Source organism: Polypterus senegalus, chromosome 13 (genome assembly GCF_016835505.1).
Source record: "Polypterus senegalus isolate Bchr_013 chromosome 13, ASM1683550v1, whole genome shotgun sequence".
Taxonomy (NCBI): Eukaryota; Metazoa; Chordata; class Cladistia; order Polypteriformes; family Polypteridae; genus Polypterus; species Polypterus senegalus.
The window spans coordinates 143,337,406-143,350,130 of record NC_053166.1 but is presented as its reverse complement, the minus strand read 5'-3'; the positions used below and the strand labels follow the sequence as shown (position 1 = coordinate 143,350,130).

Sequence of the window (12,725 nt, the reverse complement as noted above, 5' to 3'; positions counted from 1 at the left end):
TGGATGAGAAACAAAAGGCTTAGAGCTTGTAACAAAACAAACACGAATCAACTTGTTTGAAGAAGACAGATCCATGTTTCTGGAGGTTCACCGACAAAAGCGCGATAGACATTTGCGCCCCAACAAAACCGCGACCGACAAATGAGCGCCGACAAACCCGCTAACTGGTTTTCGACAAATGCGCGCCGACAAAATCGCGAGAGAGGCCAAGAGAATGGGACGCCCTTGCTGTAATTCTTCCTACATAGAATTGCAGGACGTGATCTTAAGGACTATCTGCGTGCCGTGCTGATGGCATGCCGGGTCTCATAATATTGACTTCTAAAATAAACATTATTATATATGCTTTAAACTAGTAATTCATATTTAAGGAAACTTTCGCGATTTTGTTGGCACGTTTTAATCGGCGCTATTTTGTCGGTGCGCATATGTCTATCGCGCAAATGTCAGGTCACAGTTTTTGGAAGTCATTATTGTACCTACAGTAGGTCTCAGGGTTTAGGGCGGATATCATAGGAGATCCATCCATCCATTTTCTAACCCGCTGAATCCGAATACAGGGTCACAGGGGTCTGCTGGAGCCAATCCCAGCCAACACAGGGCACAAGGCAGGAACCAATCCTGGGCAGGGTACCAACCCACCGCAGGACACACACAAACACACCCACACACCAAGCACACACTAGGGCCAATTTAGAATCGCCAATCATAGGAGATGCTCATTCTAATATATTCTGTCTTTGCTGGGATGTAACCACCCAAGGGTTCGACATAATGGAAAAAAACGGCATAATTTTCCAACCAGAAGTATATTTTTAAGACACACACACATACACCATGCTAAAATCAAATTTTGTTTTGAATATTGTAGATTTTGAATCTGACTTTAACTTGATAGCGTATGTTTGATCCCCATCGTCAAATAAATACAAGCTTAAGAAAGGTAAGTATCAATATATACAGCACTGTGTTATGAAAGTACACAGAAAAAAATAAAATGTTTGGCATTACTTGATCTAGTTATGACTGTATATCCCATGTAACTGGTTTAAATAATCTGTAAACATTTTTGTTGCCATTTTATGCATAAACTAATAACAGTTTAAGATTGTGTTGTTGGGTAGCTGTAAAAGGCTTTCATTTACCCAAACCTAAGGAACATGGTTATTATAAAATGAACTGATATACCCTTAAAAATACAGTAAATGTGCCAGTGTGGCTCTTTAGAGTGACACCATAGGACAGAGATTTCTAAACACTGTTGTACTGTATGTCTTGAGAATGTTTCTCGTATGGCTTGTGAAGAGGATCGTTATGGGTCACCATGGGTTGATTAAACAATTGACTTAGTTTAGACGATTTTCGATAGATCAACCCGCACTCTGTGGATCAGCGCAGATTCTCCTAAGGGAAATCCCTTCTCTGAGAAATGGCCAGTGATTCTCCAAGAAACCCCCTTGATAATCAACGCCGTTTCTCCAAAGGGGACCTCCCCACCCCGTTCTGACAATCGTCAAGGAATGGATCTTGAAGACACTAAGGAGGTCGGGACCAGGTTACAACAACAAAAAAGTTTAAGAAACCCTGCCATTGGGGAAACCATTTTTCTTTCCCAAAACAGCTATCCCCAAGAAGGTTATTGATAGAACCTTTATCTGTTTAGATCTGTAATAGGCTTCTTAAATAGCCATAATGACATGATAACAGATCTGTGAAATGCCAATGGATTCCTGATTCTAAAAGAGAAGCTGCATTCAGTAACGTAGGCTCCGTTCAGGTTTTCTTGACCTGTTTATATTCAGCTAGGTGGCCTACTATTCATTAAAGGTTTCTGTTTTGTCCCCTTATTAGGGACCTTTCCAAAGCCCTAAACCGTAAAGATCCCGTCCCAGAATGACTCTACCAGGACCTACACAACCCAGTGAAGCTCCATTGTTTTTAAGAGTGTGTGTTAATTTTCAACCAATTAAATCAGCCCATTAAAAAGTGACGCACTTAAAAATAAATTCCCAGGGTTATTTTAAAGCTAGCTAAGTATGTTGGGGATAATTAACATTAACAAATATCCATTTAGATTATAGCAATCCAAGAAATAAAGCTTAGCAACACGCATTATTCACAGTTCACGCATTATTATCTAATAATCAATATTTGTTTCTATTGATTGCACGTCCCATGTAATACTACAATTACATGCCATGTTGGATTGAAAAAAAAGAAAAACATGTTCTTCCGATTTTGGGTGGGCAACAAGTTTGCCAGGGCATCAAAAAAAGTTTCTTAAATTGGCCTTCACAGCCACACAAACTCCACAGCATTCAGAAAAGACTTTCGTTCTAAGTCTACAAAGGTGTGGGGATTCCTTGGAAGTCCCAGCAACATGCTGTCCTTTAATTCAAAATATTAGACGTTATGGAAATACTAGCCATTGTACATGTTACAAATATTTGCTGCCTCTCGGCCTATGTGCACCTTCTGCGCCTTTCTTCAGGATTCATATGTGTGTGAATCTCTCCTCACCGGCGGTCCTTCTTTCCTGTCATGCCTGCTTATTTTCAAGGCACCTTTCTTACCTTCTGTGCGGCGACTGTCTCATTAGGTGCCTTTATTCCTGCTCGCACTTCCATTTTTGTCGTGTCACCAAAGCCAAAATGATCAGTCAGATTGCCCTAAGGGTCTGGACACACAGACCTTAGTGTCTTTTTTTTATATACAGTAGTTAATAGGACAGTCATGTGCCTCAAACTTGAGTTTTGAGTTAAATCAACATAAAGGAACTGTGCATAGGGAAAATGGGCATACCATGTTTGGAGTATTGTTAATGTTGAGTAAGATTAATATAAAAATAGACAAATAATTGGTCAGCAGCCATACCATACGCACTTCAGGAACAGGTCAGCCACCTGCAGCTAAGCATGTTCAGGCCCAGCCAGTACTTGGATGGGAGACCTTCTGGAAAAAGCTTGGGTTGCTGCTGAAAGTGGTGTTGGTGAGACCATCTGTAGGCCTCTTACTCTGCGGTCTGTGTGGAGATCCCAATTCCCCAGTGCAGTGATGGGGATACTATGCTTTAAAAATGGTGTCATCCTTCGGATAAGACATAAAGCAGGTATACTGACTCTTTGTGGTTATACAAAATCCCTGGGCATCCTTCAAAAAGGCTGGGGTGCCCCCAATGGCCCTGACTAAATTACCAAACACAGCCTCTCTTTCACCACCTAATAGCAGGGGTAGTTCTACTATCAGAGCATTCTGGGTGATACCCCCTGCTAGTGAAACAACTGAGTTTCTGTGCGGCAAAATCGCCAAAAGGAAAAGAGTGAGAATTACTGCACTTAGCGGCCGGGTGTTGGGCAACTGCATTGTTACACGTATCATCGACTCTCTGTTAAGGAGCTCTGTACATTACATCTGCCAGGGGCCTGTAGGGGTCTTAACTGGGCTTACCTGACAGCTCAAGTGTGGTAAGCATACTGGCACAGGAACAACGGCGTTGCATTATTCAGGTGGATGCCACACATTGGTGGTGTCTCCCCTACTGTCTATGTAGCGCTCTGAGTGTCTACAAAAGCGCTATGTAAATATTATCAAAAAACGACAGCAGTCTCTGTGACAAATTATGTCTCTGGTTCAAAATCAATTAATTGTGTTAGTGTAACACTTAAGAGACATGAATACAACTAAGAACATCTATGTAACACCAGCAAACTTAATCGTCCAGCCACCCCCCTTACGCACTTGCCCAGGGCAGGGTCACAGGTCAGCTGCAGCCTATTAGAACCTTAGAACACTCTCAACGAGAACAGGCCATTCAACCAATCAAAGCTCACCAGTTGTATCCACTTATTTCTTCCAAAAAAACATCGAGTTGAGTTTTGAAAGTCCCTAAAAAATTACTGTCTACCACACTACTTGGTCTCTTATTCCAAGTGTCTATCGTTCTTTGTGTAAAGAAAAACTTCCTAATGTTTGTGCGATTTCCCCCTAACAAGTTTCCAACTGTGTCCCTGTGTTCCTGATGAACTCATTTTAAAATAACAGACTCGATCCACTGGACTAATTCCCTTCATAATTTTAAACACTTCAGTCATGTCACCTCTTAATCTTCTTTTGCCTAAACTGTAAAGGCTCAGCTCTTTTAATCTTTCCTCATAACTCAACCCCTGTAGCCCCTGAATCAGCCTAGTTGCTCTTCTCTGGACCTTTTCTAATAATAATAATAATAATTCTTTGCATTTATATAGCACTTTTCTCACTACTCAAAGCGCTCAGCAATTGCAGGTTAAGGGCCTTGCTCAAGGGCCCAACAGAGCAGAGTCCCTATTGGCATTTACGGGATTCAAACTGACAACCTTCCGATTGCCAGTGCAGATCCCTAGCCTCAGAGCCACCTTTCTAGCACTGCTGTGTCCTTTTTGTAGCCTGGAGACCAAAACTGCCCCCAGTACTCAAGATGAGGCCTCACCAGTGCATTATAAAGGTTGTTCAGAACCTCCTGTGACTTGTACTCCACACATCCAGGCACTATATATAACCTGACATTCTATTAGCCTTCTTAATGGCTTCTGAACACTGTTGGGAAGTTGATAGCTTAGAGTCCACTATGACTCCTAAATCCTTCTCATAAGGTGTACTCTCGATTTTCCGACCGCCCATTGTGTGTTCAAACCTAACATTTTTACTTCCTAACTTTACATTTAATGACATTAAATTTCATCTGCCACAAATCTACCCAAGCCTGTATGCTATCCACGTCCTTCTGTAATGATATAACGGATTCCAAATTATCTGCTAATCCACCTATCTTGGTATCATCTGCAAACTTAACCAGCTTGTTACTTATATTCCTATCTAAATCATTTATATATATTAAAAATAGCAGCGGCCCCAGCACTGACCCCTGTGGAACACCACTCTTAACATCAGCCAGTTCTGATGAGGTTCCTGGCACCATCACCCTCTGCTTCCTGTGCCTGAGCCAATTCTGCACCCATCTGAAAACATCACCCTGAACTCCCACTTCTTTTAACTTGATGCCCAACCTCTCATGTGGCACCTTATCAAATGCTTTCTGATATCAAATGTTTTACTCTAGCATTCCTAAGGAGCAAAGCAGGAGCAACACCTGCATATGGTGCCAGTCCACCGCCAGGCCAAATCATACATAACTTTAACTTAAATTAACCAAGATATATAAAGCTAGCATTCCTGTTAGTCTGTTTTTGACTTGAGTGCCGCAGCGTGGCCTAGTGGCTCGTAACTACAAGAGATCCCAGCTTGTGACGTACTTGGTGCCCCTAAAATAATCATGTAACACTGCAATCATACAAGCTAAATAAAAACTGCCACTAAAGTGTACTAGTAAAACCATTTCGGTTTGCTGCTAATCAAGTGCCATAGAAATTTCTGTGGTGCTTTTTATAGTGAGTGCTGTCATGGAGTGGTTTACAAAACTGATAACCGTGTTAGAGAGGGGAGCAGCACGTCAGAATCCTGACACAGGCCAAAGTGATGTGTCACCAAGTGAATAAGCAAGTCTTGGACAACATGACAAGAATGAGAAGAAGACGGGACATTAATTGTGCTTAATCTTTATCGTTTAGCCACTGTATGTGTGTGTGTGAGTGTGTGCACTCTCATCAAAAAATACACAAACGAGCCGACGGTACAGTCATTCATTACATTGTTTTCACTGAACCTTTTACAAATTCATAAAGGACCGCCCTGTGTCAAAGCACCACACATGTTTAGTCATCCTATGGGGGCTTCACATTCCAGTTTTGAAGGTGTGGTCATTACCATGAATTCCACAGAATAATAAATGTCTGGCACCTGTTAAGACACGTGGCCTTCATTAGTCGGCTGCTTACTTGGAGGAGTTCATTCTTGAACGAAGCGCAGAGTTGGGTTATGCTATATACTGGTACTGGAGAGGTATTGAAAAACACATTTTTAAATGGTATGTTACCAACATTTTGGCATTTTCGGTACCAGAAGTAAACATCAGCTTTCCTTTCAGTTCCCCGTCCACCCCACTCCTTCCCTCGACACTCGCTATTGTAGTTGTGGAAAAACATTGGCTTTCTAGACTTCGGGTCAACTTCACCTTGCTTGTGGTTCATTAGAGTATCCAAACGAATGTAACAAATAGATTAAAGAGTGTGGAAAGTGCGGAACACGCGTCAATCGAACATTTTGCATTCTGGCAAAAGGGTGATATTTAACGGAGCATTTTGGGGTCCCATATGTACACCAGGAAGAGCTGGAATCTGTAACTAGAAACAAGGAAATCTAGGCGTGACCCTCACCAGGAAAAGGGGTTTCAGAATATGAGATGAGGTGAGATGTTTGGTGCTGTTATCTCCAGCAGCGACCTTGTCGTCTAACGTGTTGTTTTTCATGTCTGTCTCAGTGTGATGAGACTGGACTGCTGCTAAAGCTGCTGGAAGTGGTGATATCAGCCCTATTCCTGACTATCTGCAAGGTCACTCTCATTAGTCTCAATTGCAGGGTTTACAGCTTGTTCAAATCACCATGTTGCTTAATTTTCTGAAAACGTGTAGTTTTCAGCAAAACAGTGTCTTTTGCATCTCCTTTTTAAACTGGCCTCTCATTCTGAATGACCATCCATGCGAACCTCTTCACAATAATCAGATGTACAAAGTGACCTATTAGACCCCTACTCCCATTGTGACTCACTCATATCAACCAACCCCAGCTCACATTTTTTTTCCTTGAAAGGCTTTTTATCCCGGTCTAAACGGATAGGCGTATGACCGTGAAGATCAAAGTGGAGCAGGGGTGTGTGTTGGACAGAACTTTGCTTTGAGTGTCTGGCAGTGCAACTGTGCACTTCTCCTGTTTTTAGGTGTGTGCTGTTCTCTCCTGCATATAAGAAGGCCTCTTCACAAGCAGGGCTTCAGGCTGTGTACCCAAGTCATCCTGATGTTGGTAGATCCAGCCATGGTCGTGATCTGCTTTAGTAAAGTATTACAGATTTATACAACACCCGTTTCTTACAGTGCACAACATTGTCTGCTTATTAAGCTCAATGCAACCCAGCAAAGCATCACACAGTTTTGAAGTAAAGAAGACACAAATTTTGAGGTAAGCTAGTCATGCTCCTGCGGTGGGCTGGCGCCCTGCCCAGGGTTTGTTTCCTGCCTTGCACCCTCTGTTAGCTGGGATTGGCTCCAGCAGACCCCTGTGACCCTGTAGTTAGGATATAGCAGGCTGGATAATAGATGGATGGATGGATAGTCATGCTCGCTTATCATGGCAGCGCAGAGTGATGATGTACCACAAGCAAGAATTTCATTGGACTCTGTACATGTGACAACGATGACCCCATGAACCAATAAAACTGTTTGTGAGAGCACCTCTGTAATGGATGTCTGTTTGCTTTGGAAGGAAAAACCGACTTTGGCAGTACCATTTGACAGTATATCATTTTGCATTTGCATCCCTAAAAAATCATGTTGAAGCAATGCCAGATTTATTCTGAGAGTCTGATGCCCACTGACTGTTTACAACACTGTTGCAGTTCCTTCAAATCAGTACCACATTGCCTGTGTCAACAGCAACTGCTAGACAAAGTTTTACCAAGCTCAGTTCAAGTCCAAACTGAGAAACCTATGTGGACACGAAAGGCTCTCAGATCTTCTTATTTTGTCAATCCAGAAAATAATAAAAGAATTAGAATTCTTTTGTTGTTAGAAAGAATTCCCTGAGTATTAAAAACCTTTCAGTATTTTCATATTTATTCCTCAGGAGAGGCTCAGAAAAATTATTTAAAAAAAAAGCTCAAATCCTAACAGTTAATTTGTTGTACCATCCATAGCACCAGGGTAGGATTTCAGCCTTCAGCTAATGCTGGAACAACTAACAGAACCTCCTGTAGTAAAATATTGGACCTTTTAGAACATTAGAACAATTGTGGTGGGCCATTCAGCCCAATAATCCCATCCGTCTCATTCACCTCAATTGTCCAAAATAATATTAAGTCGAGATCTGAAGGTCCCTAAAGTCCTGCTATCCACCACACTACTTGACATTTTATTCCGTGAGTCTGTGGTTCGTTACTTTTCAAACGTTTGTGGCCATAAAACATTTCCAACTGTGTCCCTGTGTTGTTGTTACAGAATTTATTTTAAAGAAGCAACTGGGATCTCCTCTCATAATCTGAAACACTTCAGTCATGTCCCCTCTGTTTGCTTCTGCTATCAGACAAAAAGTAAATCTGAGCTTCTGAGATGGAAATTCCACATATACTCCCTACAAACTTGGAACTAAAAGTCCGACAATTCTGAGAAAACAAAGCTACGCTTGCTAGCAAATGATATAAAATTCAAAATCTAACCTGTGTGACAGATAGGGGGCACTATCGCTCCCTTGAACCCTTGTCCAAGATGCCAGACACCAGATAAAAGTCCAAACGTTGACTTAATTTATCTTTCACAGTGCACAAAGCACCCTCTCCTCCACTATACTCATATAAATCACCAATCACTACAAATACAATAAACTCTCCACCACTCCCAGACGCGTTGCCACCCTTCCACCCAGCTCAGCTCGCCGTCTGGGAGCTGCCACAGTCCTTTTATATTCCCTGACCCGGAAGTGTTCCCAATCCCCAGTCCGGTACAAGTCCTTTTCTTCACCCCGGAAGTACGTCACTTCTGCCGTCGCTCTGCCTATGACGCACTTCCGGGTTATAGGGCACATATGACTCTTTGGTCCTCCCTGCAGCTCCCTCTTGTGGCCCCTGTGGTATCCAGCAGGGCTGTGGATAAAAACTACATTGTCCATGATTCCCTGCTGGTTTTCGGGGCACCTCCATACTGCAGGGGTATTCTGGCCAAAGACCACACCTGGTCCACCAGAAATGCCGTTTTTATGGATAAATTGCATTTGGAGTGAAATGATACACATTTAATACGTTTAGTTAGCTCTTTATTTTCATGAAGAATATACTTTGTCTTTTGTTGCTTTTTTCAGTCCAAGTAACAAATCAACAGCAACTTCACGTGTCTCCCAACAGTCCAAATGGAAATTCCCATGAACACATTGAAGTGAAACGTCACAACTCAGACCTGTGAATAGTCCGAGAGCACACAAATGCGGCACTAAACTGAAAAAGGTTCAACTCTTCCCATCTCTCCTCATAGCTCAAACCTCTCAGTCCTCATCTCAGCCTAGTCGATCTCCTCTGAATCTTCTCTAGTGCTGCTATGTCTTTTCTGTAATGTGGAGACCAAAACTGGACACCGTACTTCAGACCTTGTGGAGTATAAGCTAACATACTAGGAGCCTTCTTGATCACTTCTTTACACTGTCTACATGTGGATGGGCACAGGTTCACTTGGACTCTTTAGTCCTTCTCATAAAGATCTAAAGGAGATCGGTTTCAGACCTCCCACTGTATATTCATATCTAATATTTCCATTTCCTATGTGTAATGTTTTATATTTATGTCATCTGTCACCAGTCTGGCCAAGCATGTATTCTGCTCAGGTGCCTCTGCAATGATTCAAGTGATTCTCCATTATCTTCCACTCTGCCTAGTTTGGTATCATGTGCAGGCTTAACCAGCTTGTTCATTATACTCTTGGCAGAGCTTTAGTGTGTATTATAAAGAACTGTAGCATTTGCACCAACCCCTGCGGGACACCACTTTCAACATCACCTAATTTAGAAAAGCTTCCCCTCGCCATAACCCTTTGCTTCCTGTGTTTGAGCCATTTTTACACCCACCTAAAGAGTATACCCTGAATTCCCACTTCTTCACCTCTTTCCACTAGATGAAAAAATGAATTCATTGTATGAAATTAAAAGCATAGAGATAAAAGGGGGCACTAATTATTAATAAAGTCCATCCTGTTAAGCGCACCTACTCCCCTTCTGGGCCACTGTCCACCAAAAATTCTGTGATCATCCACAACCTGGAGTCTTAGATCAGCCATGTAGCCCAGATATCATTTATGTCATTTGGCTAATGCAATTGGTTACATTTCTTTTATTTTTCAAACTGGAGCACGGGCAAGTGAAGTGACATACTCATGGTCACACAGTGTCAGTAGCAGGATCTGAAACCCTGAAGTCCAAAGCCTTTAACACCACTACACCATCAGTCACAGGACTGACAAAGCGGCTCTCAATTCAGACAAAACCAAAGGTTCATCACCGCCATACCTCAAGATCAACAATTTAATCCTGAGAGCAGTGAGTGGATGACCGCCACCCAGAATGGTAGTCAAGATTCTCCGCACTTCACGCTGAAAAACTCAAAGAGGTGCGCACAACAGAGCACCTTCCATTACACCTCAAGGCATTATCTGTGGGTGTCAAAGATCAGCCTCTCATCTTCCACCTTTGTCTCCAATGACAGCAATAAAGATGATAAGGAATAAATGATACAACACTAGTGCTTAATAATAATACACCTCCATTTGTATTATAATATTTATTTGGCATACTTTCCGGGGTTCACGTCCCGGGTCCTCCCTGTGTGTGGAGTTTGCATGTTCTCCCGAAGCCCCAGTTTACTCCCACAGTTGAAAGACATGCAGTTTAGGTGAGCTGGCAAAGTTAAATTGTTAATGGTGTGTGTGTCTACCTGTTCAACCTCTGACATCCTACCCAATAATTCTTCCTGCCTTGCACCCTGAGGCTCCAGCTTCACCACAACCCTACTCAGGACAAAGTAGTTTTAGAAAATGAAACAACGGGATTTCAAATATTAGGCCAGTTCAAAGTAAAGATCAACTAACAAATATTTCATATTGGTAAGCACTCCACATTTTTGCAAAAGCAACCAAAACACAAAAACATACGTGGACAGAAATCAAAATTAGAAGTCATTCATGAAAATGAAGAAGGCCTGTTTCTCAGCTACTTGTCTTCTTCACTTGCAATTTATCGTAAAACCAAAAACAGTGCTGACGCTTCAGTGGCCACCTATCCCATCAGTCTTTTGAAGCTGCTTGTTCCACATCCGACCCGCAGCATATGACTTCAGTCATTGGGGCAAATCAAGAAGGAAGAACCAACTGTGGTCAGGACTCTAATCCCTGTTTGGCAACAGTCACAAAACCAGTTTAAATTGCCAGCAGCAGTGTGCCTTGCCTTTAGATTTTCTACGATTAAACTTTTCCTTCCTTATTCTCAACGCTTGCCGCCAGGTGGCGCAAAACAATAAGTTTCTTCTCCGCGATTTTCTAATGGCATTCACTTCACTGAAGTGCCTGTTTATCGGAGGCGTTCGCTGTTAAATTTGGCTGATGAAAAATGTCCAAGGAGCGCTTTTTAGTTTTCAAAGGAGGAGCACCACCCCTGCCTCCCTTTCCAAACACGCACCTTCTTCTAAAAAACAATGAGCACCGTGGGAAATTGCTCTGTTATATAGGATTTTTTTTCTTTTTTCCTATTCCGATTAGTTTTTCAGTGACGATTCAATAAGATATAAGAACTTTCAGGTATTCGACAAGTTAACTAAGCTGGAATCAAACGCTGGACAGCGCCTGTAAGAGTATCCACGTAAAACATAAACTTATATTCTGGTTAATGAAAGAGCTCCCCCAACCCCCTCATCCCCAGCGATCCCCTTCCATAAAGGTGTAGCTGTCTCGCAATAATTCATATACAGAAGAAGGTTCACAAAGTAAGAAGTGTACGCAGTCCACCGGCGCAGCAAATCGAGTGGATAAAAAAGAAGGAAACACTCACCGGGATGAAGGTCTGCTGGGAATCCAATCTGTTTTTTGCGGCTTGATGTAAACAGAAACGTGACAGAGCGCGATGTCGGTGGCTAATGTTTTTCTGAAGTTTGGAAAAGAAAGATGATCCCTCCTCCGACTGCTGCGACTCAATCGGACTGAGGTCGGGACCAAAACGCTGGGCGTGGTGTGTGCGTGAGTGGCTGGGCGGGATAGCCTGTGCTCCACTTGAAGGGGCGGGGGTGGATTGGTGCGGGGAGAGCACATTTTGTTGTTTTACTGGCGGAAAAAAGGAAGAAAGAGAAAGTTGACGCAAAAGACGACGCATCACAGAAGTAAAGAAAAAAAAAATAAGACTGGAAAGTCCGTCAAAACAGAATCCCGAGGCGCCGTTTTCTCAGACAGCATAGGGGCGAGAAATAATCGGGCAAGATAGGCGGTGCGTTTAAACGAAATGAAACGGGTCGGTCAGAGTTTATTGTGTAGTGTACGCACGGGAAAGCACATCTTATGGGGCAGCTTTTTGATGTTTAATACTTGTTGTATGTATTTTATATGGCGCTTGCCTGCAAAATAGTTTTTTTTTTTAAGTAACGAGACGCGCTGTTTGAGGCATCCTACTAGACCAGCATAAAAGGGCAAGATAAGGCACCTTCTTCATCCATGTTTCATTTTTAATGACGATCCAGCAGTGTGTACCGTAACAGCATCTGAGCCCAACCCTGGTCGGGATTTCAGTCCCAAAAGTGTACCCTGACCAGATTTTTGTGATTCCTAAACTTGGACAGAGCCCATTAATCCAATGAGCGTGTTAGACGCAAAGGGGCGTCCCATTGGAACTTCTTGAGCTTTGTAGAAATGTACTTTATCGGAGGGTAGGATCCCCCGTCTCGTTTCAGCCAGCTAAAAGTGGGGAAAACGGGATTATGATGCAGAAAAACGTAACGTCTGGTCAGTCTGAGACAACCTGCATACTGAAGACATCGTGACCGCCCATCTAAAGTGCCGCGA

At 42.6% G+C, this 12,725-nt stretch overlaps 1 protein-coding gene across 1 annotated transcript in view; it reads right to left on the bottom strand.

The window, feature by feature from the left end:
- emp2 (epithelial membrane protein 2) overlaps window positions 1–11,898 on the bottom strand; it is an 86,706-nt gene extending 74,808 nt beyond the window's left edge. Inside the window, exon 1 of the mRNA XM_039774552.1 lies at window positions 11,725–11,898. The gene's annotated coding sequence lies outside the window, so the exon portion shown is untranslated. The remainder of the gene's footprint in view (window positions 1–11,724) is intronic.
- Between the last annotated feature and the right edge of the window lie 827 nt (window positions 11,899–12,725).